At 41.8% G+C, this 25,499-nt stretch overlaps 34 non-coding genes across 34 annotated transcripts; all 34 read right to left on the reverse strand.

Annotated features, from left to right (window-relative positions):
• Window positions 1–509: 509 nt before the first annotated feature.
• trnal-uag (transfer RNA leucine (anticodon UAG)) lies at window positions 510–592 on the reverse strand. The gene has a single exon. It is a non-coding gene; the product is annotated as a tRNA-Leu (tRNA).
• Window positions 593–1,012: 420 nt separating this feature from the next.
• trnal-uag (transfer RNA leucine (anticodon UAG)) lies at window positions 1,013–1,095 on the reverse strand. The gene has a single exon. It is a non-coding gene; the product is annotated as a tRNA-Leu (tRNA).
• Window positions 1,096–1,515: 420 nt separating this feature from the next.
• Window positions 1,516–1,598, reverse strand: trnal-uag (transfer RNA leucine (anticodon UAG)). The gene has a single exon. It is a non-coding gene; the product is annotated as a tRNA-Leu (tRNA).
• A 420-nt stretch (window positions 1,599–2,018) lies between these two features.
• Window positions 2,019–2,101, reverse strand: trnal-uag (transfer RNA leucine (anticodon UAG)). The gene has a single exon. It is a non-coding gene; the product is annotated as a tRNA-Leu (tRNA).
• A 420-nt stretch (window positions 2,102–2,521) lies between these two features.
• On the reverse strand, window positions 2,522–2,604 carry trnal-uag (transfer RNA leucine (anticodon UAG)). The gene has a single exon. It is a non-coding gene; the product is annotated as a tRNA-Leu (tRNA).
• Window positions 2,605–3,024: 420 nt separating this feature from the next.
• On the reverse strand, window positions 3,025–3,107 carry trnal-uag (transfer RNA leucine (anticodon UAG)). The gene has a single exon. It is a non-coding gene; the product is annotated as a tRNA-Leu (tRNA).
• A 420-nt stretch (window positions 3,108–3,527) lies between these two features.
• Window positions 3,528–3,610, reverse strand: trnal-uag (transfer RNA leucine (anticodon UAG)). Its single transcript has one exon. It is a non-coding gene; the product is annotated as a tRNA-Leu (tRNA).
• A 420-nt stretch (window positions 3,611–4,030) lies between these two features.
• On the reverse strand, window positions 4,031–4,113 carry trnal-uag (transfer RNA leucine (anticodon UAG)). Its single transcript has one exon. It is a non-coding gene; the product is annotated as a tRNA-Leu (tRNA).
• A 421-nt stretch (window positions 4,114–4,534) lies between these two features.
• On the reverse strand, window positions 4,535–4,617 carry trnal-uag (transfer RNA leucine (anticodon UAG)). The gene has a single exon. It is a non-coding gene; the product is annotated as a tRNA-Leu (tRNA).
• A 461-nt stretch (window positions 4,618–5,078) lies between these two features.
• trnal-uag (transfer RNA leucine (anticodon UAG)) lies at window positions 5,079–5,161 on the reverse strand. Its single transcript has one exon. It is a non-coding gene; the product is annotated as a tRNA-Leu (tRNA).
• A 421-nt stretch (window positions 5,162–5,582) lies between these two features.
• On the reverse strand, window positions 5,583–5,665 carry trnal-uag (transfer RNA leucine (anticodon UAG)). The gene has a single exon. It is a non-coding gene; the product is annotated as a tRNA-Leu (tRNA).
• A 460-nt stretch (window positions 5,666–6,125) lies between these two features.
• On the reverse strand, window positions 6,126–6,208 carry trnal-uag (transfer RNA leucine (anticodon UAG)). Its single transcript has one exon. It is a non-coding gene; the product is annotated as a tRNA-Leu (tRNA).
• A 420-nt stretch (window positions 6,209–6,628) lies between these two features.
• trnal-uag (transfer RNA leucine (anticodon UAG)) lies at window positions 6,629–6,711 on the reverse strand. The gene has a single exon. It is a non-coding gene; the product is annotated as a tRNA-Leu (tRNA).
• A 420-nt stretch (window positions 6,712–7,131) lies between these two features.
• trnal-uag (transfer RNA leucine (anticodon UAG)) lies at window positions 7,132–7,214 on the reverse strand. Its single transcript has one exon. It is a non-coding gene; the product is annotated as a tRNA-Leu (tRNA).
• A 421-nt stretch (window positions 7,215–7,635) lies between these two features.
• On the reverse strand, window positions 7,636–7,718 carry trnal-uag (transfer RNA leucine (anticodon UAG)). Its single transcript has one exon. It is a non-coding gene; the product is annotated as a tRNA-Leu (tRNA).
• A 461-nt stretch (window positions 7,719–8,179) lies between these two features.
• On the reverse strand, window positions 8,180–8,262 carry trnal-uag (transfer RNA leucine (anticodon UAG)). The gene has a single exon. It is a non-coding gene; the product is annotated as a tRNA-Leu (tRNA).
• A 920-nt stretch (window positions 8,263–9,182) lies between these two features.
• Window positions 9,183–9,265, reverse strand: trnal-uag (transfer RNA leucine (anticodon UAG)). The gene has a single exon. It is a non-coding gene; the product is annotated as a tRNA-Leu (tRNA).
• A 420-nt stretch (window positions 9,266–9,685) lies between these two features.
• On the reverse strand, window positions 9,686–9,768 carry trnal-uag (transfer RNA leucine (anticodon UAG)). The gene has a single exon. It is a non-coding gene; the product is annotated as a tRNA-Leu (tRNA).
• A 420-nt stretch (window positions 9,769–10,188) lies between these two features.
• Window positions 10,189–10,271, reverse strand: trnal-uag (transfer RNA leucine (anticodon UAG)). Its single transcript has one exon. It is a non-coding gene; the product is annotated as a tRNA-Leu (tRNA).
• Window positions 10,272–10,691: 420 nt separating this feature from the next.
• On the reverse strand, window positions 10,692–10,774 carry trnal-uag (transfer RNA leucine (anticodon UAG)). Its single transcript has one exon. It is a non-coding gene; the product is annotated as a tRNA-Leu (tRNA).
• Window positions 10,775–11,194: 420 nt separating this feature from the next.
• trnal-uag (transfer RNA leucine (anticodon UAG)) lies at window positions 11,195–11,277 on the reverse strand. The gene has a single exon. It is a non-coding gene; the product is annotated as a tRNA-Leu (tRNA).
• Window positions 11,278–11,697: 420 nt separating this feature from the next.
• On the reverse strand, window positions 11,698–11,780 carry trnal-uag (transfer RNA leucine (anticodon UAG)). Its single transcript has one exon. It is a non-coding gene; the product is annotated as a tRNA-Leu (tRNA).
• Window positions 11,781–12,200: 420 nt separating this feature from the next.
• Window positions 12,201–12,283, reverse strand: trnal-uag (transfer RNA leucine (anticodon UAG)). The gene has a single exon. It is a non-coding gene; the product is annotated as a tRNA-Leu (tRNA).
• A 920-nt stretch (window positions 12,284–13,203) lies between these two features.
• trnal-uag (transfer RNA leucine (anticodon UAG)) lies at window positions 13,204–13,286 on the reverse strand. Its single transcript has one exon. It is a non-coding gene; the product is annotated as a tRNA-Leu (tRNA).
• A 920-nt stretch (window positions 13,287–14,206) lies between these two features.
• Window positions 14,207–14,289, reverse strand: trnal-uag (transfer RNA leucine (anticodon UAG)). Its single transcript has one exon. It is a non-coding gene; the product is annotated as a tRNA-Leu (tRNA).
• A 416-nt stretch (window positions 14,290–14,705) lies between these two features.
• trnal-uag (transfer RNA leucine (anticodon UAG)) lies at window positions 14,706–14,788 on the reverse strand. The gene has a single exon. It is a non-coding gene; the product is annotated as a tRNA-Leu (tRNA).
• A 164-nt stretch (window positions 14,789–14,952) lies between these two features.
• On the reverse strand, window positions 14,953–15,035 carry trnal-uag (transfer RNA leucine (anticodon UAG)). Its single transcript has one exon. It is a non-coding gene; the product is annotated as a tRNA-Leu (tRNA).
• Window positions 15,036–16,701: 1,666 nt separating this feature from the next.
• On the reverse strand, window positions 16,702–16,784 carry trnal-uag (transfer RNA leucine (anticodon UAG)). Its single transcript has one exon. It is a non-coding gene; the product is annotated as a tRNA-Leu (tRNA).
• Window positions 16,785–17,205: 421 nt separating this feature from the next.
• Window positions 17,206–17,288, reverse strand: trnal-uag (transfer RNA leucine (anticodon UAG)). The gene has a single exon. It is a non-coding gene; the product is annotated as a tRNA-Leu (tRNA).
• A 421-nt stretch (window positions 17,289–17,709) lies between these two features.
• trnal-uag (transfer RNA leucine (anticodon UAG)) lies at window positions 17,710–17,792 on the reverse strand. The gene has a single exon. It is a non-coding gene; the product is annotated as a tRNA-Leu (tRNA).
• Window positions 17,793–18,716: 924 nt separating this feature from the next.
• Window positions 18,717–18,799, reverse strand: trnal-uag (transfer RNA leucine (anticodon UAG)). Its single transcript has one exon. It is a non-coding gene; the product is annotated as a tRNA-Leu (tRNA).
• A 421-nt stretch (window positions 18,800–19,220) lies between these two features.
• On the reverse strand, window positions 19,221–19,303 carry trnal-uag (transfer RNA leucine (anticodon UAG)). Its single transcript has one exon. It is a non-coding gene; the product is annotated as a tRNA-Leu (tRNA).
• A 420-nt stretch (window positions 19,304–19,723) lies between these two features.
• trnal-uag (transfer RNA leucine (anticodon UAG)) lies at window positions 19,724–19,806 on the reverse strand. Its single transcript has one exon. It is a non-coding gene; the product is annotated as a tRNA-Leu (tRNA).
• A 420-nt stretch (window positions 19,807–20,226) lies between these two features.
• Window positions 20,227–20,309, reverse strand: trnal-uag (transfer RNA leucine (anticodon UAG)). Its single transcript has one exon. It is a non-coding gene; the product is annotated as a tRNA-Leu (tRNA).
• Between the last annotated feature and the right edge of the window lie 5,190 nt (window positions 20,310–25,499).

Here is a 25,499-nt window from a genome sequence, read left to right on the forward strand (position 1 = left end):
CATCTGTCATTGTCAAAACTAGGATTTGAACCCACGCCTCTAGAGGAGACTGCGGCCTAAACGCAGCGCCTTAGACCGCTCGGCCATCCTGACTGAAAAACTCTAAAAGAAGCCAACAATTTTAAACATTTGTTGCCCGATCAAAAATGTAACATGGAATATTGTGTCTCAACCTTTTTACATGAAATGCCTTGCTACTTTTTATTTAATGTAGAAATACAGTGAATTTGTCTGACCAGGTGGGAAACATCAGTCATTGTCAGAAGTGGGATTTGAACCCACGCCTCCAGAGGAGACTGCGGCCTAAACGCAGCGCCTTAGACGGCAAAGCCATCCTGATTAAAATGTAAAAAAAGTAGCAACAATTACTAAATGTTTCATTTGTCCTTAGATAACACATCTCACCTGGAATATGGTGTCTCAACTTCTTTACACAAAATGCATTGCTGCTTTTCACTTCATGTAGAAATACGGTAAATGTGACTGAGCCAGTGAACAACATCAGTCATTGTCAGAAGTGGGATTTGAACCCACGCCTCCAGAGGAGACTGCGGCCTAAACGCAGCGCCTTAGACCGCTCGGGCATCCTGACTGAAAAACTCTGAAAGAAGCCATCAATTTTAAACATTTGTCTGGTTGGCCGATCAAAAATGTAACATGGAATATTGTGTCTCAACCTTTTTACATGAAATGCCTTGCTACTTTTTATTTATTGTAGAAATACAGTGAATGTGCCTGACCAAGTGGGAAACATCAGTCATTGTGAGAAGTGGGATTTGAACCCATGTCTTCAGAGGAGACTGCGGCCTAAACACAGGGCCTTAGACGGTGAGCCATCCTGATTAAAATGTAATAAAAGTAGCAACAATTACTAAATGTTTCTTTTGTCCTTAGATAACACATCTCACCTGGAATATGGTGTCTCAACTTCTTTACACAAAATGCATTGCTGCTTTTCACTTCATGTAGAAATACGGTAAATGTGACTGAGCCAGTGAACAACATCAGTCATTGTCAGAAGTGGGATTTGAACCCACGCCTCCAGAGGAGACTGCGGCCTAAACGCAGCGCCTTAGACCGCTCGGCCATCCTGACTGAAAAACTCTGAAAGAAGCCATCAATTTTAAACATTTGTCTGGTTGCCCGATCAAAAATGTAACATGGAATATTGTGTCTCAACCTTTTTACATGAAATGCCTTGCTACTTTTTATTTATTGTAGAAATACAGTGAATGTGCCTGACCAAGTGGGAAACATCAGTCATTGTGAGAAGTGGGATTTGAACCCATGTCTTCAGAGGAGACTGCGGCCTAAACACAGGGCCTTAGACGGTGAGCCATCCTGATTAAAATGTAATAAAAGTAGCAACAATTACTAAATGTTTCTTTTGTCCTTAGATAACACATCTCACCTGGAATATGGTGTCTCAACTTCTTTACACAAAATGCATTGCTGCTTTTCACTTCATGTAGAAATACGGTAAATGTGACTGAGCCAGTGAACAACATCAGTCATTGTCAGAAGTGGGATTTGAACCCACGCCTCCAGAGGAGACTGCGGCCTAAACGCAGCGCCTTAGACCGCTCGGCCATCCTGACTGAAAAACTCTGAAAGAAGCCATCAATTTTAAACATTTGTCTGGTTGCCCGATCAAAAATGTAACATGGAATATTGTGTCTCATCCTTTTTACATGAAATGCCTTGCTACTTTTTATTTATTGTAGAAATACAGTGAATGTGCCTGACCAAGTGGGAAACATCAGTCATTGTGAGAAGTGGGATTTGAACCCATGTCTTCAGAGGAGACTGCGGCCTAAACACAGGGCCTTAGACGGTGAGCCATCCTGATTAAAATGTAATAAAAGTAGCAACAATTACTAAATGTTTCTTTTGTCCTTAGATAACACATCTCACCTGGAATATGGTGTCTCAACTTCTTTACACAAAATGCATTGCTGCTTTTCACTTCATGTAGAAATACGGTAAATGTGACTGAGCCAGTGAACAACATCAGTCATTGTCAGAAGTGGGATTTGAACCCACGCCTCCAGAGGAGACTGCGGCCTAAACGCAGCGCCTTAGACCGCTCGGCCATCCTGACTGAAAAACTCTGAAAGAAGCCATCAATTTTAAACATTTGTCTGGTTGCCCGATCAAAAATGTAACATGGAATATTGTGTCTCAACCTTTTTACATGAAATGCCTTGCTACTTTTTATTTATTGTAGAAATACAGTGAATGTGCCTGACCAAGTGGGAAACATCAGTCATTGTGAGAAGTGGGATTTGAACCCATGTCTTCAGAGGAGACTGCGGCCTAAACACAGGGCCTTAGACGGTGAGCCATCCTGATTAAAATGTAATAAAAGTAGCAACAATTACTAAATGTTTCTTTTGTCCTTAGATAACACATCTCACCTGGAATATGGTGTCTCAACTTCTTTACACAAAATGCATTGCTGCTTTTCACTTCATGTAGAAATACGGTAAATGTGACTGAGCCAGTGAACAACATCAGTCATTGTCAGAAGTGGGATTTGAACCCACGCCTCCAGAGGAGACTGCGGCCTAAACGCAGCGCCTTAGACCGCTCGGCCATCCTGACTGAAAAACTCTGAAAGAAGCCATCAATTTTAAACATTTGTCTGGTTGCCCGATCAAAAATGTAACATGGAATATTGTGTCTCAACCTTTTTACATGAAATGCCTTGCTACTTTTTATTTATTGTAGAAATACAGTGAATGTGCCTGACCAAGTGGGAAACATCAGTCATTGTGAGAAGTGGGATTTGAACCCATGTCTTCAGAGGAGACTGCGGCCTAAACACAGGGCCTTAGACGGTGAGCCATCCTGATTAAAATGTAATAAAAGTAGCAACAATTACTAAATGTTTCTTTTGTCCTTAGATAACACATCTCACCTGGAATATGGTGTCTCAACTTCTTTACACAAAATGCATTGCTGCTTTTCACTTCATGTAGAAATACGGTAAATGTGACTGAGCCAGTGAACAACATCAGTCATTGTCAGAAGTGGGATTTGAACCCACGCCTCCAGAGGAGACTGCGGCCTAAACGCAGCACCTTAGACCGCTCGGCCATCCTGACTGAAAAACTCTGAAAGAAGCCATCAATTTTAAACATTTGTCTGGTTGCCCGATCAAAAATGTAACATGGAATATTGTGTCTCAACCTTTTTACATGAAATGCCTTGCTACTTTTTATTTAATGTAGAAATACAGTGAATGTGCCTCACCAAGTGGGAAACATCAGTCATTGTGAGAAGTGGGATTTGAACCCATGTCTTCAGAGGAGACTGCGGCCTAAACACAGGGCCTTAGACGGTGAGCCATCCTGATTAAAATGTAATAAAAGTAGCAACAATTACTAAATGTTTCTTTTGTCCTTAGATAGCACATCTCACCTGGAATATGGTGTCTCAACTTCTTTACACAAAATGCATTGCTGCTTTTCACTTCATGTAGAAATACGGTAAATGTGACTGAGCCAGTGAACAACATGAGTCATTGTCAGAAGTGGGATTTGAACCCACGCCTCCAGAGGAGACTGCGGCCTAAACGCAGCGCCTTAGACCGCTCGGCCATCCTGACTGAAAAACTCTGAAAGAAGCCATCAATTTTAAACATTTGTCTGGTTGCCCGATCAAAAATGTAACATGGAATATTGTGTCTCAACCTTTTTACATGAAATGCCTTGCTACTTTTTATTTATTGTAGAAATACAGTGAATGTGCCTGACCAAGTGGGAAACATCAGTCATTGTGAGAAGTGGGATTTGAACCCATGTCTTCAGAGGAGACTGCGGCCTAAACACAGGGCCTTAGACGGTGAGCCATCCTGATTAAAATGTAATAAAAGTAGCAACAATTACTAAATGTTTCTTTTGTCCTTAGATAACACATCTCACCTGGAATATGGTGTCTCAACTTCTTTACACAAAATGCATTGCTGCTTTTCACTTCATGTAGAAATACGGTAAATGTGACTGAGCCAGTGAACAACATCAGTCATTGTCAGAAGTGGGATTTGAACCCACGCCTCCAGAGGAGACTGCGGCCTAAACGCAGCGCCTTAGACCGCTCGGCCATCCTGACTGAAAAACACTCAAAAAAAGCAACAATTTCAAACATTTGTTTGGTCCTTATATCACAAATTTAACATTGTATATAATGTCTTAACTTTTTTAGATTAAATGCGTTTCTGCTTTTTATTTATTGTAGAAATACAGTGAATGTGCCTGACCAAGTGGGAAACATCAGTCATTGTGAGAAGTGGGATTTGAACCCATGTCTTCAGAGGAGACTGCGGCCTAAACACAGGGCCTTAGACGGCAAGGCCATCCTGATTAAAATGTAATAAAAGTAGCAACAATTACTAAATGTTTCTTTTGTCCTTAGATAACACATCTTACCTGGAATATGGTGTCTCAACTTCTTTACACAAAATGCATTACTGCTTTTCACTTCATGTAGAAATACGGTAAATGTGACTGAGCCAGTGAACAACATCAGTCATTGTCAGAAGTGGGATTTGAACCCACGCCTCCAGAGGAGACTGCGGCCTAAACGCAGCGCCTTAGACCGCTCGGCCATCCTGACTGAAAAACTCTAAAAGAAGCCAACAATTTTAAACATTTGTCTGGTTCAAAAACTCTAAAAGAAGCCAACAATTTTAAACATTTGTTGCCCGATCAAAAATGTAACATGGAATATTGTGTCTCAACCTTTTTACATGAAATGCCTTGCTACTTTTTATTTAATGTAGAAATACAGTGAATGTGCCTGACCAAGTGGGAAACATCAGTCATTGTGAGAAGTGGGATTTGAACCCATGTCTTCAGAGGAGACTGCGGCCTAAACACAGGGCCTTAGACGGCAAGGCCATCCTGATTAAAATGTAATAAAAGTAGCAACAATTACTAAATGTTTCATTTGTCCTTAGATAACACATCTCACCTGGAATATGGTGTCTCAACTTCTTTACACAAAATGGATTACTGCTTTTCACTTCATGTAGAAATACGGTAAATGTGACTCAGCCAGTGAACAACATCAGTCATTGTCAGAAGTGGGATTTGAACCCACGCCTCCAGAGGAGACTGCGGCCTAAACGCAGCGCCTTAGACCGCTCGGCCATCCTGACTGAAAAACACTCAAAAAAAGCAACAATTTCAAACATTTGTTTGGTCCTTATATCACAAATTTAACATTGTATATAATGTCTTAACTTTTTTAGATTAAATGCGTTTCTGCTTTTTATTTCTTGTAGAAATACAGTGAATGTGCCTGACCAAGTGGGAAACATCAGTCATTGTGAGAAGTGGGATTTGAACCCATGTCTTCAGAGGAGACTGCGGCCTAAACACAGGGCCTTAAACGGCAAGGCCACCCTGATTAAAATGTAATAAAAGTAGCAACAATTACTAAATATTTCTTTTGTCCTTAGATAACACATCTTACCTGGATTATGGTGTCTCAACTTCTTTACACAAAATGCATTGCTGCTTTTCACTTCATGTAGAAATACGGTAAATGTGACTGAGCCAGTGAACAACATCAGTCATTGTCAGAAGTGGGATTTGAACCCACGCCTCCAGAGGAGACTGCGGCCTAAACGCAGCGCCTTAGACCGCTCGGCCATCCTGACTGAAAAACTCTAAAAGAAGCCAACAATTTTAAACATTTGTCTGGTTCAAAAACTCTAAAAGAAGCCAACAATTTTAAACATTTGTTGCCCGATCAAAAATGTAACATGGAATATTGTGTCTCAACCTTTTTACATGAAATGCCTTGCTACTTTTTATTTATTGTAGAAATACAGTGAATGTGCCTGACCAAGTGGGAAACATCAGTCATTGTGAGAAGTGGGATTTGAACCCATGTCTTCAGAGGAGACTGCGGCCTAAACACAGGGCCTTAGACGGTGAGCCATCCTGATTAAAATGTAATAAAAGTAGCAACAATTACTAAATGTTTCTTTTGTCCTTAGATAACACATCTCACCTGGAATATGGTGTCTCAACTTCTTTACACAAAATGCATTGCTGCTTTTCACTTCATGTAGAAATACGGTAAATGTGACTGAGCCAGTGAACAACATCAGTCATTGTCAGAAGTGGGATTTGAACCCACGCCTCCAGAGGAGACTGCGGCCTAAACGCAGCACCTTAGACCGCTCGGCCATCCTGACTGAAAAACTCTGAAAGAAGCCATCAATTTTAAACATTTGTCTGGTTGCCCGATCAAAAATGTAACATGGAATATTGTGTCTCAACCTTTTTACATGAAATGCCTTGCTACTTTTTATTTAATGTAGAAATACAGTGAATGTGCCTCACCAAGTGGGAAACATCAGTCATTGTGAGAAGTGGGATTTGAACCCATGTCTTCAGAGGAGACTGCGGCCTAAACACAGGGCCTTAGACGGTGAGCCATCCTGATTAAAATGTAATAAAAGTAGCAACAATTACTAAATGTTTCTTTTGTCCTTAGATAGCACATCTCACCTGGAATATGGTGTCTCAACTTCTTTACACAAAATGCATTGCTGCTTTTCACTTCATGTAGAAATACGGTAAATGTGACTGAGCCAGTGAACAACATCAGTCATTGTCAGAAGTGGGATTTGAACCCACGCCTCCAGAGGAGACTGCGGCCTAAACGCAGCGCCTTAGACCGCTCGGCCATCCTGACTGAAAAACTCTGAAAGAAGCCATCAATTTTAAACATTTGTCTGGTTGCCCGATCAAAAATGTAACATGGAATATTGTGTCTCAACCTTTTTACATGAAATGCCTTGCTACTTTTTATTTATTGTAGAAATACAGTGAATGTGCCTGACCAAGTGGGAAACATCAGTCATTGTGAGAAGTGGGATTTGAACCCATGTCTTCAGAGGAGACTGCGGCCTAAACACAGGGCCTTAGACGGTGAGCCATCCTGATTAAAATGTAATAAAAGTAGCAACAATTACTAAATGTTTCTTTTGTCCTTAGATAACACATCTCACCTGGAATATGGTGTCTCAACTTCTTTACACAAAATGCATTGCTGCTTTTCACTTCATGTAGAAATACGGTAAATGTGACTGAGCCAGTGAACAACATCAGTCATTGTCAGAAGTGGGATTTGAACCCACGCCTCCAGAGGAGACTGCGGCCTAAACGCAGCGCCTTAGACCGCTCGGCCATCCTGACTGAAAAACACTCAAAAAAAGCAACAATTTCAAACATTTGTTTGGTCCTTATATCACAAATTTAACATTGTATATAATGTCTTAACTTTTTTAGATTAAATGCGTTTCTGCTTTTTATTTATTGTAGAAATACAGTGAATGTGCCTGACCAAGTGGGAAACATCAGTCATTGTGAGAAGTGGGATTTGAACCCATGTCTTCAGAGGAGACTGCGGCCTAAACACAGGGCCTTAGACGGCAAGGCCATCCTGATTAAAATGTAATAAAAGTAGCAACAATTACTAAATGTTTCTTTTGTCCTTAGATAACACATCTTACCTGGAATATGGTGTCTCAACTTCTTTACACAAAATGCATTACTGCTTTTCACTTCATGTAGAAATACGGTAAATGTGACTGAGCCAGTGAACAACATCAGTCATTGTCAGAAGTGGGATTTGAACCCACGCCTCCAGAGGAGACTGCGGCCTAAACGCAGCGCCTTAGACCGCTCGGCCATCCTGACTGAAAAACTCTAAAAGAAGCCAACAATTTTAAACATTTGTCTGGTTCAAAAACTCTAAAAGAAGCCAACAATTTTAAACATTTGTTGCCCGATCAAAAATGTAACATGGAATATTGTGTCTCAACCTTTTTACATGAAATGCCTTGCTACTTTTTATTTAATGTAGAAATACAGTGAATGTGCCTGACCAAGTGGGAAACATCAGTCATTGTGAGAAGTGGGATTTGAACCCATGTCTTCAGAGGAGACTGCGGCCTAAACACAGGGCCTTAGACGGCAAGGCCATCCTGATTAAAATGTAATAAAAGTAGCAACAATTACTAAATGTTTCATTTGTCCTTAGATAACACATCTCACCTGGAATATGGTGTCTCAACTTCTTTACACAAAATGGATTACTGCTTTTCACTTCATGTAGAAATACGGTAAATGTGACTCAGCCAGTGAACAACATCAGTCATTGTCAGAAGTGGGATTTGAACCCACGCCTCCAGAGGAGACTGCGGCCTAAACGCAGCGCCTTAGACCGCTCGGCCATCCTGACTGAAAAACACTCAAAAAAAGCAACAATTTCAAACATTTGTTTGGTCCTTATATCACAAATTTAACATTGTATATAATGTCTTAACTTTTTTAGATTAAATGCGTTTCTGCTTTTTATTTCTTGTAGAAATACAGTGAATGTGCCTGACCAAGTGGGAAACATCAGTCATTGTGAGAAGTGGGATTTGAACCCATGTCTTCAGAGGAGACTGCGGCCTAAACACAGGGCCTTAAACGGCAAGGCCACCCTGATTAAAATGTAATAAAAGTAGCAACAATTACTAAATATTTCTTATGTCCTTAGATAACACATCTTACCTGGATTATGGTGTCTCAACTTCTTTACACAAAATGCATTGCTGCTTTTCACTTCATGTAGAAATACGGTAAATGTGACTGAGCCAGTGAACAACATCTGTCATTGTCAAAAGTAGGATTTGAACCCACGCCTCTAGAGGAGACTGCGGCCTAAACGCAGCGCCTTAGACCGCTCGGCCATCCTGACTGAAAAACTCTAAAAGAAGCCAACAATTTTAAACATTTGTTGCCCGATCAAAAATGTAACATGGAATATTGTGTCTCAACCTTTTTACATGAAATGCCTTGCTACTTTTTATTTAATGTAGAAATACAGTGAATTTGTCTGACCAGGTGGGAAACATCAGTCATTGTCAGAAGTGGGATTTGAACCCACGCCTCCAGAGGAGACTGCGGCCTAAACGCAGCGCCTTAGACGGCAAAGCCATCCTGATTAAAATGTAAAAAAAGTAGCAACAATTACTAAATGTTTCATTTGTCCTTAGATAACACATCTCACCTGGAATATGGTGTCTCAACTTCTTTACACAAAATGCATTGCTGCTTTTCACTTCATGTAGAAATACGGTAAATGTGACTGAGCCAGTGAACAACATCAGTCATTGTCAGAAGTGGGATTTGAACCCACGCCTCCAGAGGAGACTGCGGCCTAAACGCAGCGCCTTAGACCGCTCGGCCATCCTGACTGAAAAACTCTGAAAGAAGCCATCAATTTTAAACATTTGTCTGGTTGCCCGATCAAAAATGTAACATGGAATATTGTGTCTCAACCTTTTTACATGAAATGCCTTGCTACTTTTTATTTATTGTAGAAATACAGTGAATGTGCCTGACCAAGTGGGAAACATCAGTCATTGTGAGAAGTGGGATTTGAACCCATGTCTTCAGAGGAGACTGCGGCCTAAACACAGGGCCTTAGACGGTGAGCCATCCTGATTAAAATGTAATAAAAGTAGCAACAATTACTAAATGTTTCTTTTGTCCTTAGATAACACATCTCACCTGGAATATGGTGTCTCAACTTCTTTACACAAAATGCATTGCTGCTTTTCACTTCATGTAGAAATACGGTAAATGTGACTGAGCCAGTGAACAACATCAGTCATTGTCAGAAGTGGGATTTGAACCCACGCCTCCAGAGGAGACTGCGGCCTAAACGCAGCGCCTTAGACCGCTCTGCCATCCTGACTGAAAAACACTCAAAAAAAGCAACAATTTCAAACATTTGTTTGGTACTTATATCACAAATTTAACATTGTATATAATGTCTTAACTTTTTTAGATTAAATGCGTTTCTGCTTTTTATTTCTTGTAGAAATACAGTGAATGTGCCTGACCAAGTGGGAAACATCAGTCATTGTGAGAAGTGGGATTTGAACCCATGTCTTCAGAGGAGACTGCGGCCTAAACACAGGGCCTTAGACGGTGAGCCATCCTGATTAAAATGTAATAAAAGTAGCAACAATTACTAAATGTTTCTTTTGTCCTTAGATAACACATCTCACCTGGAATATGGTGTCTCAACTTCTTTACACAAAATGCATTGCTGCTTTTCACTTCATGTAGAAATACGGTAAATGTGACTGAGCCAGTGAACAACATCAGTCATTGTCAGAAGTGGGATTTGAACCCACGCCTCCAGAGGAGACTGCGGCCTAAACGCAGCGCCTTAGACCGCTCGGCCATCCTGACTGAAAAACTCTGAAAGAAGCCATCAATTTTAAACATTTGTCTGGTTGCCCGATCAAAAATGTAACATGGAATATTGTGTCTCAACCTTTTTACATGAAATGCCTTGCTACTTTTTATTTATTGTAGAAATACAGTGAATGTGCCTGACCAAGTGGGAAACATCAGTCATTGTGAGAAGTGGGATTTGAACCCATGTCTTCAGAGGAGACTGCGGCCTAAACACAGGGCCTTAGACGGTGAGCCATCCTGATTAAAATGTAATAAAAGTAGCAACAATTACTAAATGTTTCTTTTGTCCTTAGATAACACATCTCACCTGGAATATGGTGTCTCAACTTCTTTACACAAAATGCATTGCTGCTTTTCACTTCATGTAGAAATACGGTAAATGTGACTGAGCCAGTGAACAACATCAGTCATTGTCAGAAGTGGGATTTGAACCCACGCCTCCAGAGGAGACTGCGGCCTAAACGCAGCGCCTTAGACCGCTCGGCCATCCTGACTGAAAAACTCTGAAAGAAGCCATCAATTTTAAACATTTGTCTGGTTGCCCGATCAAAAATGTAACATGGAATATTGTGTCTCAACCTTTTTACATGAAATGCCTTGCTACTTTTTATTTATTGTAGAAATACAGTGAATGTGCCTGACCAAGTGGGAAACATCAGTCATTGTGAGAAGTGGGATTTGAACCCATGTCTTCAGAGGAGACTGCGGCCTAAACACAGGGCCTTAGACGGTGAGCCATCCTGATTAAAATGTAATAAAAGTAGCAACAATTACTAAATGTTTCTTTTGTCCTTAGATAACACATCTCACCTGGAATATGGTGTCTCAACTTCTTTACACAAAATGCATTGCTGCTTTTCACTTCATGTAGAAATACGGTAAATGTGACTGAGCCAGTGAACAACATCAGTCATTGTCAGAAGTGGGATTTGAACCCACGCCTCCAGAGGAGACTGCGGCCTAAACGCAGCGCCTTAGACCGCTCTGCCATCCTGACTGAAAAACACTCAAAAAAAGCAACAATTTCAAACATTTGTTTGGTACTTATATCACAAATTTAACATTGTATATAATGTCTTAACTTTTTTAGATTAAATGCGTTTCTGCTTTTTATTTCTTGTAGAAATACAGTGAATGTGCCTGACCAAGTGGGAAACATCAGTCATTGTGAGAAGTGGGATTTGAACCCATGTCTTCAGAGGAGACTGCGGCCTAAACACAGGGCCTTAGACGGTGAGCCATCCTGATTAAAATGTAATAAAAGTAGCAACAATTACTAAATGTTTCTTTTGTCCTTAGATAACACATCTCACCTGGAATATGGTGTCTCAACTTCTTTACACAAAATGCATTGCTGCTTTTCACTTCATGTAGAAATACGGTAAATGTGACTGAGCCAGTGAACAACATCAGTCATTGTCAGAAGTGGGATTTGAACCCACGCCTCCAGAGGAGACTGCGGCCTAAACGCAGCGCCTTAGACCGCTCGGCCATCCTGACTGAAAAACTCTGAAAGAAGCCATCAATTTTAAACATTTGTCTGGTTGCCCGATCAAAAATGTAACATGGAATATTGTGTCTCAACCTTTTTACATGAAATGCCTTGCTACTTTTTATTTATTGTAGAAATACAGTGAATGTGCCTGACCAAGTGGGAAACATCAGTCATTGTGAGAAGTGGGATTTGAACCCATGTCTTCAGAGGAGACTGCGGCCTAAACACAGGGCCTTAGACGGTGAGCCATCCTGATTAAAATGTAATAAAAGTAGCAACAATTACTAAATGTTTCTTTTGTCCTTAGATAACACATCTCACCTGGAATATGGTGTCTCAACTTCTTTACACAAAATGCATTGCTGCTTTTCACTTCATGTAGAAATACGGTAAATGTGACTGAGCCAGTGAACAACATCAGTCATTGTCAGAAGTGGGATTTGAACCCACGCCTCCAGAGGAGACTGCGGCCTAAACGCAGCACCTTAGACCGCTCGGCCATCCTGACTGAAAAACTCTGAAAGAAGCCATCAATTTTAAACATTTGTCTGGTTGCCCGATCAAAAATGTAACATGGAATATTGTGTCTCAACCTTTTTACATGAAATGCCTTGCTACTTTTTATTTAATGTAGAAATACAGTGAATGTGCCTCACCAAGTGGGAAACATCAGTCATTGTGAGAAGTGGGATTTGAACCCATGTCTTCAGAGGAGACTGCGGCCTAAACACAGGGCCCTAGACGGCAAGGCCATCCTGATTAAAATGTAATAAAAGTAGCAACAATTACTAAATGTTTCTTTTGTCCTTAGATAACACATCTCACCTGGAATATGGTGTCTCAACTTCTTTACACAAAATGCATTGCTGCTTTTCACTTCATGTAGAAATACGGTAAATGTGACTGAGCCAGTGAACAACATCTGTCATTGTCAAAAGTAGGATTTGAACCCACGCCTCTAGAGGAGACTGCGGCCTAAACGCAGCGCCTTAGACCGCTCGGCCATCCTGACTGAAAAACTTTAAAAGAAGCCAACAATTTTAAACATTTGTTGCCCGATCAAAAATGTAACATGGAATATTGTGTCTCAACCTTTTTACATGAAATGCCTTGCTACTTTTTATTTAATGTAGAAATACAGTGAATTTGTCTGACCAGGTGGGAAACATCAGTCATTGTCAGAAGTGGGATTTGAACCCACGCCTCCAGAGGAGACTGCGGCCTAAACGCAGCGCCTTAGACGGCAAAGCCATCCTGATTAAAATGTAAAAAAAGTAGCAACAATTACTAAATGTTTCATTTGTCCTTAGATAACACATCTCACCTGGAATATGGTGTCTCAACTTCTTTACACAAAATGCATTGCTGCTTTTCACTTCATGTAGAAATACGGTAAATGTGACTGAGCCAGTGAACAACATCAGTCATTGTCAGAAGTGGGATTTGAACCCACGCCTCCAGAGGAGACTGCGGCCTAAACGCAGCGCCTTAGACCGCTCGGCCATCCTGACGGAAAAACTCTGAAAGAAGCCATCAATTTCAAACATTTGTCTGGTTGCCCGATCAAAAATGTAACATGGAATATTGTGTCTCAACCTTTTTACATGAAATGCCTTGCTACTTTTTATTTAATGTAGAAATACAGTGAATGTGTCTGACCAAGTGGGAAACATCAGTCATTGTGAGAAGTGGGATTTGAACCCATGTCTTCAGAGGAGACTGCGGCCTAAACACAGGGCCCTAGACGGCAAGGCCATCCTGACTGAAAAACACTCAAAAAAAGCAACAATTTCAAACATTTGTTTGGTCCTTATATCACAAATTTAACATTGTATATAATGTCTTAACTTTTTTAGATTAAATGCGTTTCTGCTTTTTATTTCTTGTAGAAATACAGTGAATGTGCCTGACCAAGTGGGAAACATCAGTCATTGTGAGAAGTAGGATTTGAACCCACGCCTCCAGAGGAGACTGCGGCCTAAACGCAGCGCCTTAGACCGCTCGGCCATCCTGACTGAAAAACTCTAAAAGAAGCCAACATTTTTAAACATTTGTTGCATGATCAAAAATGTAACATGGAATATTGTGTCTCAACCTTTTTACATGAAATGCCTTGCTACTTTTTATTTAATGTAGAAATACAGTGAATGTGCCTGACCAAGTGGGAAACATCAGTCATTGTGAGAAGTGGGATTTGAACCCATGTCTTCAGAGGAGACTGCGGCCTAAACACAGGGCCTTAGACGGCAAGGCCATCCTGATTAAAATGTATTAAAAGTAGCAACAATTACTAAATGTTTCATTTGTCCTTAGATAACACATCTCACCTGGAATATGGTGTCTCAACTTCTTTACACAAAATGCATTGCTGCTTTTCACTTCATGTAGAAATACGGTAAATGTGACTGAGCCAGTGAACAACATCAGTCATTGTCAGAAGTGGGATTTGAACCCACGCCTCTAGAGGAGACTGCGGCCTAAACGCAGCGCCTTAGACCGCTCGGCCATCCTGACTGAAAAACTTTAAAAGAAGCCAACAATTTTAAACATTTGTTGCCCGATCAAAAATGTAACATGGAATATTGTGTCTCAACCTTTTTACATGAAATGCCTTGCTACTTTTTATTTAATGTAGAAATACAGTGAATTTGTCTGACCAGGTGGGAAACATCAGTCATTGTCAGAAGTGGTATTTGAACCCACGCCTCCAGAGGAGACTGCGGCCTAAACGCAGCGCCTTAGACGGCAAAGCCATCCTGATTAAAATGTAAAAAAAGTAGCAACAATTACTAAATGTTTCATTTGTCCTTAGATAACACATCTCACCTGGAATATGGTGTCTCAACTTCTTTACACAAAATGCATTGCTGCTTTTCACTTCATGTAGAAATACGGTAAATGTGACTGAGCCAGTGAACAACATCAGTCATTGTCAGAAGTGGGATTTGAACCCACGCCTCCAGAGGAGACTGCGGCCTAAACGCAGCACCTTAGACCGCTCGGCCATCCTGACTGAAAAACTTTAAAAGAAGCCAACAATTTTAAACATTTGTTGCATGATCAAAAATGTAACATGGAATATTGTGTCTCAACCTTTTTACATGAAATGCCTTGCTACTTTTTATTTAATGTAGAAATACAGTGAATGTGCCTGAGCCAGTGAACAACATCAGTCATTGTCAGAAGTGGGATTTGAACCCACGCCTCCAGAGGAGACTGCGGCCTAAACGCAGCGCCTTAGACCGCTCGGCCATCCTGACTGAAAAACTTTAAAAGAAGCCAACAATTTTAAACATTTGTTGCCCGATCAAAAATGTAACATGGAATATTGTGTCTCAACCTTTTTACATGAAATGCCTTGCTACTTTTTATTTAATGTAGAAATACAGTGAATTTGTCTGACCAGGTGGGAAACATCAGTCATTGTCAGAAGTGGTATTTGAACCCACGCCTCCAGAGGAGACTGCGGCCTAAACGCAGCGCCTTAGACGGCAAAGCCATCCTGATTAAAATGTAAAAAAAGTAGCAACAATTACTAAATGTTTCATTTGTCCTTAGATAACACATCTCACCTGGAATATGGTGTCTCAACTTCTTTACACAAAATGCATTGCTGCTTTTCACTTCATGTAGAAATACGGTAAATGTGACTGAGCCAGTGAACAACATCTGTCATTGTCAAAAGTAGGATTTGAACCCACGCCTCTAGAGGAGACTGCGGCCTAAACGCAGCGCCTTAGACCGCTCGGCCATCCTGACGGAAAAACTCTGAAAGAAGCCATCAATTTTAAACATTTGTCTGGTTGCCCGATCAAAAATGTAACATGGAATATTGTGTCTCAACCTTTTTACATGAAATGCCTTGCTACTTTTTATTTAATGTAGAAATACAGTGAATGTGCCTTACCAAGTGGGAAACATCAGTCATTGTGAGAAGTGGGATTTGAACCCATGTCTTCAGAGGAGACTGCGGCCTAAACACAGGGCCCTAGACGGCAAGGCCATCCTGACTGAAAAACACTCAAAAAAAGCAACAATTTCAAACATTTGTTTGGTCCTTATATCACAAATTTAACATTGTATATAATGTCTTAACTTTTTTAGATTAAATGCGTTTCTGCTTTTTATTTCTTGTAGAAATACAGTGAATGTGCCTGACCAAGTGGGAAACATCAGTCATTGTGAGAAGTAGGATTTGAACCCACGCCTCTAGAGGAGACTGCGGCCTAAACGCAGCGCCTTAGACCGCTCGGCCATCCTGACTGAAAAACTCTAAAAGAAGCCAACAATTTTAAACATTTGTTGCCCGATCAAAAATGTAACATGGAATATTGTGTCTCAACCTTTTTACATGAAATGCCTTGCTACTTTTTATTTAATGTAGAAATACAGTGAATGTGCCTGACCAAGTGGGAAACATCAGTCATTGTGAGAAGTGGGATTTGAACCCATGTCTTCAGAGGAGACTGCGGCCTAAACACAGGAACTTAGACGGCAAGGCCATCCTGATTAAAATGTAATAAAAGTAGCAACAATTACTAAATGTTTCTTTTGTCCTTAGATAACATATCTCACCTGGAATATGGTGTCTCAACTTCTTTACACAAAATGCATTACTGCTTTTCACTTGATGTATAAATACAGTAAATGTGACTGAGCCAGTGAACAACATCTGTCATTGTCAAAAGTAGGATTTGAACCCACGCCTCTAGAGGAGACTGCGGCCTAAACGCAGCGCCTTAGACCGCTCGGCCATCCTGACTGAAAAACTCTAAAAGAAGCCAACAATTTTAAACATTTGTTGCCCGATCAAAAATGTAACATGGAATATTGTGTCTCAACCTTTTTACATGAAATGCCTTGCTACTTTTTATTTAATGTAGAAATACAGTGAATTTGTCTGACCAGGTGGGAAACATCAGTCATTGTCAGAAGTGGGATTTGAACCCACGCCTCCAGAGGAGACTGCGGCCTAAACGCAGCGCCTTAGACCGCTCGGCCATCCTGACTGAAAAACTCTGAAAGAAGCCAACAATTTTAAACATTTGTCTGGTTGCCCGATCAAAAATGTAACATGGAATATTGTGTCTCAACCTTTTTACATGAAATGCCTTGCTACTTTTTATTTAATGTAGAAATACAGTGAATGTGCCTGACCAAGTGGGAAACATCAGTCATTGTAAGAAGTGGGATTTGAACCCACACCTCCAGAGGAGACTGCGGCCTAAACGCAGCACCTTAGACGGCAAAGCCATCCTGATTAAAATGTAAAAAAAGTAGCAACAATTACTAAATGTTTCATTTGTCCTTAGATAACACATCTCACCTGGAATATGGTGTCTCAACTTCTTTACACAAAATGCATTGCTGCTTTTCACTTCATGTAGAAATACGGTAAATGTGACTGAGCCAGTGAACAACATCAGTCATTGTCAGAAGTGGGATTTGAACCCACGCCTCCAGAGGAGACTGCGGCCTAAACGCAGCGCCTTAGACCGCTCTGCCATCCTGACTGAAAAACACTCAAAAAAAGCAACAATTTCAAACATTTGTTTGGTACTTATATCACAAATTTAACATTGTATATAATGTCTTAACTTTTTTAGATTAAATGCGTTTCTGCTTTTTATTTCTTGTAGAAATACAGTGAATGTGCCTGACCAAGTGGGAAACATCAGTCATTGTGAGAATTGGGATTTGAACCGATGTCTTCAGAGGAGACTGCGGCCTAAACACAGGGCCTTAGACGGCAAGGCCATCCTGATTAAAATGTAATAAAAGTAGCAACAATTACTAAATGTTTCTTTTGTCCTTAGATAACACATCTCACCTGGAATATGGTGTCTCAACTTCTTTACACAAAATGCATTGGTGCTTTTCACTTCATGTAGAAATACAGTAAATGTGACTGAGCCAGTGAACAACATCAGTCATTGTCAGAAGTGGGATTTGAACCCACGCCTCCAGAGGAGACTGCGGCCTAAACGCAGCGCTTTAGACCGCTCGGCCATCCTGACTGAAAAACTCTGAAAGAAGCCATCAATTTTAAACATTTGTCTGGTTGCCCGATCAAAAATGTAACATGGAATATTGTGTCTCAACCTTTTTACATGAAATGCCTTGCTACTTTTTATTTAATGTAGAAATACAGTGAATGTGCCTGACCAAGTGGGAAACATCAGTCATTGTGAGAAGTGGGATTCAAACCCATGTCTTCAGAGGAGACTGCGGCCTAAACACAGGGCCTTAGACGGTGAGCCATCCTGATTAAAATGTAATAAAAGTAGCAACAATTACTAAATGTTTCTTTTGTCCTTAGATAACACATCTCACCTGGAATATGGTGTCTCAACTTCTTTACACAAAATGCATTGCTGCTTTTCACTTCATGTAGAAATACGGTAAATGTGACTGAGCCAGTGAACAACATCAGTCATTGTCAGAAGTGGGATTTGAACCCACGCCTCCAGAGGAGACTGCGGCCTAAACGCAGCGCCTTAGAAGGCAAAGCCATCCTGATTAAAATGTAAAAAAAGTAGCAACAATTACTAAATGTTTCATTTGTCCTTAGATAACACATCTCACCTGGAATATGGTGTCTCAACTTCTTTACACAAAATGCATTGCTGCTTTTCACTTCATGTAGAAATACGGTAAATGTGACTGAGCCAGTGAACAACATCAGTCATTGTCAGAAGTGGGATTTGAACCCACGCCTCCAGAGGAGACTGCGGCCTAAACGCAGCGCCTTAGAAGGCAAAGCCATCCTGATTAAAATGTAAAAAAAGTAGCAACAATTACTAAATGTTTCATTTGTCCTTAGATAACACATCTCACCTGGAATATGGTGTCTCAACTTCTTTACACAAAATGCATTGCTGCTTTTCACTTCATGTAGAAATACGGTAAATGTGACTGAGCCAGTGAACAACATCAGTCATTGTCAGAAGTGGGATTTGAACCCACGCCTCCAGAGGAGACTGCGACCTAAACGCAGCGCCTTAGACCGCTCGGCCATCCTGACTGAAAAACTCTGAAAGAAGCCAACAATTTTAAACATTTGTCTGGTTGCCCGATCAAAAATGTAACATGGAATATTGTGTCTCAACCTTTTTACATCAAATGCCTTGCTACTTTTTATTTAATGTAGAAATACAGTGAATGTGCCTGACCAAGTGGGAAACATCAGTCATTGTCAGAAGTGGGATTTGAACCCACGCCTCCAGAGGAGACTGCGGCCTAAACGCAGCGCCTTAGACGGCAAAGCCATCCTGATTAAAATGTAATAAAAGTAGCAACAATTACTAAATGTTTCATTTGTCCTTAGATAACACATCTCACCTGGAATATGGTGTCTCAACTTCTTTACACAAAATGCATTGCTGCTTTTCACTTCATGTAGAAATACGGTAAATGTGACTGAGCCAGTGAACAACATCAGTCATTGTCAGAAGTGGGATTTGAACCCACGCCTACAGAGGAGACTGCGGCCTAAACGCAGCGCCTTAGACCGCTCGGCCATCCTGACTGAAAAACACTCAAAAAAAGCAACAATTTCAAACATTTGTTTGGTCCTTATATTACAAATTAAACATTGTATATAATGTCTTAACTTTTTTAGATTAAATGCGTTTCTGCTTTTTATTTCTTGTAGAAATACAGTGAATGTGCCTGACCAAGTGGGAAACATCAGTCATTGTGAGAATTGGGATTTGAACCCATGTCTTCAGAAGAGACTGCGGCCTAAACACAGGGCCTTAGACGGTGAGCCATCCTGATTAAAATGTAATAAAAGTAGCAACAATTACTAAATGTTTCTTTTGTCCTTAGATAATACATCTCACCTGGAATATGGTGTCTCAACTTCTTTACACAAAATGCATTGCTGCTTTTCACTTCATGTAGAAATACGGTAAATGTGACTGAGCCAGTGAACAACATCAGTCATTGTCAGAAGTGGGATTTGAACCCACGCCTACAGAGGAGACTGCGGCCTAAACGCAGCGCCTTAGACCGCTCGGCCATCCTGACTGAAAAACACTCAAAAAAAGCAACAATTTCAAACATTTGTTTGGTCCTTATATTACAAATTAAACATTGTATATAATGTCTTAACTTTTTTAGATTAAATGCGTTTCTGCTTTTTATTTCTTGTAGAAATACAGTGAATGTGCCTGACCAAGTGGGAAACATCAGTCATTGTGAGAATTGGGATTTGAACCCATGTCTTCAGAAGAGACTGCGGCCTAAACACAGGGCCTTAGACGGTGAGCCATCCTGATTAAAATGTAATAAAAGTAGCAACAATTACTAAATGTTTCTTTTGTCCTTAGATAACACATCTCACCTGGAATATGGTGTCTCAACTTCTTTACACAAAATGCATTGCTGCTTTTCACTTCATGTAGAAATACGGTAAATGTGACTGAGCCAGTGAACAACATCAGTCATTGTCAGAAGTGGGATTTGAACCCACGCCTCCAGAGGAGACTGCGGCCTAAACGCAGCGCCTTAGACCGCTCGGCCATCCTGACTGAAAAACTCTGAAAGAAGCCAACAATTTTAAACATTTGTTGCCCGATCAAAAATGTAACAAAGATCAAAGCAATTGTTGATATGCCAACCCCAGAAGACAAACAAAGTCTCCAACGGCTGCTGGGAATGACAAAATTCCTGGCACAGTATATACCGAATGAAGCCTCACTCACAGCACCCCTCAGACAGCTGCTTAAGAAGGATGTAGTTTGGCAGTGGTCCCCACACCACAGCTCAGCACTACAGACACTGAAGTCCATCCTCACACAAGCCCCAGTGCTGAGGTACTACGATAACAAGCAGCCGCTGACTCTACAAGCTAATTCCTCAAAAGACGGACTGGGAGCTTGTCTGCTGCAGGATGGCCACCCAGTGTGCTATGCCTCACGAGCGCTCACCGACACAGAAAAGAGGTACGCGCAGATAGAGATAGAGTTGCTGGCCATAGTGTTTGCCACTAATAGATTCCACCAGTATGTCTACGGAAGGCAAGTAACTGTGCACTCCGATCACAAGCCCCTGGAGGTTATCGTGCGCAAGCCACTGAGCAAAGCACCTGCGTGGCTGCAAGGAATGCTTTTACAACTGCAGAGGTATGATCTGCACGTAACATACACACCAGGAAAGCACATGCACATCGCCGACACACTCTCACGTGCCACGGCATGCAGAGAAGGTGAAAACGTTAACAAGAACCCCAGTGATGAGAGAGTTGTGTATACCTTGGAAGCCACTGATTCCTTAAGCGAGGAAACACTCAACCAACTGAAAAAGGCAACGGCAGCAGATAGCGTATTACAAGCGGTGTGTGAGAAACACAGGAAAGGCTGGCCCACGAAAAAGAAGTGTGGACAGGAAACTACACTGCTACTGGTCTGTCAAGGACGATATAAGCATTGAGAATGACATTGTCATGGTCAGAGACAAAATCATCACACCCCAGAGCTTCAGGAGTATAATTCTGGAGAAGCTGCATCTTTGCTCACCAAGGAGTGCAGCGCACAAAAGCCAAAGCAAGAAAATCCCTCTACTGGCCTGGCATGGCACGAGACATCGAGGCAATGGTGGAGAAGTGCATGCAGTGCCAGCAGCTACAGCCCAAACATCAGGCTGAGCCGCTTATACCACATCAGATTCCAGAGCTGCCATGGATGAAGGTCGGAGCCGACATCTTCGAGCTGCATGGTCAGTCATATCTGTTGTTGGTTGATTACCTGACCAAATATCCTGAAGTGCTTAACCTGCCTGATAAGACAGCCTACACAGTAATCCAGAAGATGAAGTCTGTTTTTGCCAGGCACGGGATTCCTAGGGAGATAGTGAGTGATCATGTCCCATTTGCGAGTTATGAGATGAAGTCATTTGCAGCTTCATGGGAATTCAAACTCACACACTCCAGCCCAGGTTTTCCCTCTTCAAATGGAATGGCTGAGAGAGCCATAAAGACTGTAAAACATGCGCTGAAGAAGGCAAGGCAGACCGGCACCGACCCACATCTAGTGTTGCTGTCACTGAGGAACACACCGGTGACAGGACTGAATGAGTCACCTGCACAGATGTTGATGGGAAGAGTTCTACGGAGCACACTTCCATGTTCCAGTGCTGTGCTGACACAGTCAGTCCCAATGCATCTTCACAGCAAAATGCAGAACCTACAGTTCCGCCAAAAGGAACACTACGATCAGCGTGCAAAGCCCCTGCCAGTGTTGACCTGAGGAGACACCGTACACATGCACACACAGCGTGGCTGGGAGCCTGCTGTTGTCGTCCGACAACAAGATGAACCACGCTTCTACACTGTGCTGACGCCGGCAGGTAGAACGCAAAGGAGGAACCGGCGACATCTGAGGAAGATACACCAGAGTCTGTTTATAGACACTGATCGCGATGAACAGTTGGACTCAGTGGTACAACCCTCTCAAGCGCCTGCGTCAGTGTACTCACCACCACATGACCTGCCACCACACAACCCTCCTCCTGTGACGACGAGTAGTCCACCCACATGCTACACAAGGAGTGGCAGAGCGGTCAGACGCCCTGCCAGATTCAATGACTGATTTCTCATTCAAATGTGTTAAAAAAAAAAAAAAAAAGAAGAGAATGAGGAACGTTCAGGCTGAAATGTTTCAATAGTGTTTAATGTTCTAAATGCTTGAATGGTTCTCCAGAATCCTCAGCAGGAAAGTGGTTTGTAATGTTTAACGAATTGGAAATATGCGTTATTAACCTTTGAAGTATGCAAGTAGAAAAGACATGTTTAATGTTTATGCCATAGCGTTAATGACAAGCAAGGAGTTAACTGTTGAGGTAACTGATACGTATACCACCTCTCAGTCGGAAAAGAGGGATGTGGTACGTTGGATCGAACACTCGGTGCTCGGTTGTGTTTGACTGTCACTACGAGTTCTGTGATCGTTGGTTCGGGTCTGACTGCAGTGTATGGAATTTACCGCCAGTAAAAGTACGTCGTTCATGCCGCATCCTCGTCTCCGTGAGTTTGTATCTAACAGTGATTTAGATAACCTACACGAGTACCCGACAACTATAACAATATATATATATATATATATATATATATATATAGAGCATAAAGCCACAACAGACGACATGTTGCAGAAACATAGGGTTGCCAACTCTCCCAACCCCAAATCAGGGACACTTTGGCGGGCTGACGGGGGGGGGTGCTAGCGGTCGACAGAGGGGGTTGCTAGCGGTCGGCGGCCAGGCTTGCACAATCTATTTTTTTCTTTGCAGCACCAGCCTCACAACTCATTTCAACAGATCAGACAGCTCTCACCCAGCACCCGCGCGTACACTGGTCTGATGCGTCACAATTTCACAACAACCGGGAGTTTTTTGTGCGTCAGACAGTTGATGGACCCCATTGACTTCCATAGTATTTTTTTCCTACTATTAAGGTCAATGGGGTCCATCAACTGTCTGATTACAGACATTCTTTAAAATATATTTCTTTGTGCTTAGCAGAATAAAAAAAAAATCATACAGGTTTGGAACAACGTGATGGTGAGTAAATGATGACACAATTTTCATTTTAACATTTCAACTATCCCTTTAAAACAAAGTAACCTATACTTGTATTGTAATTGTAAACTGGTCCATGGCACTTACAGTAGTTCTCAGCTTTGTATGGGTTTTTGGGAACGGAACAATAGATATGCATATCTACAGGGACCGAAAGGATAGTGTACTGGTTGGTGGTTGTGTCCGACCAATTGTGGTGGGCCGGTCTAAGCAAAAATGCCAGGGCCCTTTTTTTGTCCCAGTCCAGCCCTGGCTGTACTAATTACTAAAAAAGAGAGAAGAAATTGAGCATGAAATGATTGTGAAAGACACCAGGTGGAGCCAGGTAGTCAGAAGTGGGCGAGCCTTGGGAGGCCACAATTACCGACCTGGCGAATATTCTATGTGCACACATTGGACAACAGCAGGGCCAAGATGCCCAATGGGCTGAGGAAACGACCCGACAAGAGCAGCGGTTTAAAGAATTGCAGCATCAATTTAATCTGCTTCAGTTAGAAGTAGGCCAGGACCTCTCCCTCAGCTGAGCCACATTCTGGTAAGGCAGATTCCCCAGCGGCTGATGCAGTTTACCGTTGATCAAACAAACTTGGGAGTCGCTCATAATAGTTCAACTGCTGTTCATTTGAGAACTTACCAGGAACCAAGGCTTCAGCAGTTGACTGACATTAATGATATTAAACACTTTCTTGTCACTTTTGAAAGGATAGCAGCCGCATGTAGATGGCCAACTGAAGAGGGCCTTTAGACTTATTCCATTATTAACAGGCGAAGCCAGAAGTGCTTATGTGCATATGGATGTTGATGATTCTCTTGAATATGAGGAAGTAAAAAGGGCTATTCTGCCAAATAATGCCATAAATCCAGAAACTTACAAAGGTTTCGCAGCGTTGAGGTTGAACCAGATGAGAGCCCAAGGAGCTATACGTCAGGTTAAAAGAGCTTTATGGGAAATGGGTTCAGCCAAAAGGAAAGAAGGGGATGGAGGAGGATGCTTTCCCCAGAGCTACAGGTTTAGGGAAGAGAACCCGACAATGGCTGCAGATACAGCGGATCTAGCAGATGGGTTTGTCGCCACTAGACAAAAGAGGCAGCCATGGAGCTTAACCGCCTGGAAGGCGACTAAGGACAACAGGGGGGCCAGTGTCCCTTGGTCAACAGCACGGTTGAACTCAACAGGTGGTAAGGCGTCTGTAAAGGAGCAAGCTACAGAGGTGAGGTGAGGTGGACGACATGAGACAGGCAATCACACTCTGTAACTCTGCTGCTTCTTGACTTTTCCCCAGTGAGTTTGAAGCAGGACAAGGGGACCTCTTACTTCATGTCCGTAAAGTTAAAATGGAGAGAAACCTGTTGATGCCTGAGGGACCTCCTGTGTAAGCAAAAAGCAAATATGGTAACCATTGGTCCCAATCATATTCTGTATCATTGATTGAACTGCCTGAGCATTTGTTTGAGAGTTTGGTTGAACCTCTCCATCAGTCCGTCAGTCTGAGGATGGTAGGGAGTAGTCCTGATTAATTTAATACCCAGCAGTTTGTACACATCTCTCAGTAACTTGGGCAGAAAATTCGTCCCCTGGTCGGTGAGGATTTCCTTTGGAAACCCAACCCTTGCAAAGAACTGCACCAAACAAAAAGCAATGGACTTTGCCTTGACAATTTTCAGGGTAAAGACTTCTGGATATCTGGTAGCATAATCCGTTATTACCAGCATGAAGCGATTTCCTATTGCTCCTTTCTACATGGCCCAACAATCTCCATACCCAAACGCCCAAATGGAGTGGCAATAATTAGCAATGGCTGGAGGGGAACTTAAGAAGGATATCTGGGTGTAGTTTGTTGACATTGAGGACAGCTTTTGCAATACTGCGCCACATTAGCCCGTAAACCTGGCCAGTAGAAATATCTCTTAATCTGATTAAAACTATTTTCCCAAGTGGCCTGCCCAGGGTATAGCATGACCCAGCTTGAGCACTATTTCTCTAGCAGACTTAGGTACCATTAGCTGTTTGACTGACCCTTGCTTGTGGTAAAGTATCTCCTTTTCTCTGAAATATCCATCTTTAATCTGTTGAGAAAACTTGAGAAAATGGCCGCACTGGCTCAGCAGAATATGTTGGAGGCCCAATGTAACCAAAAAAACAGGTA

This window comes from Pungitius pungitius, chromosome 15, assembly GCF_949316345.1.
Source record: "Pungitius pungitius chromosome 15, fPunPun2.1, whole genome shotgun sequence".
NCBI lineage: Eukaryota > Metazoa > Chordata > Actinopteri > Perciformes > Gasterosteidae > Pungitius > Pungitius pungitius.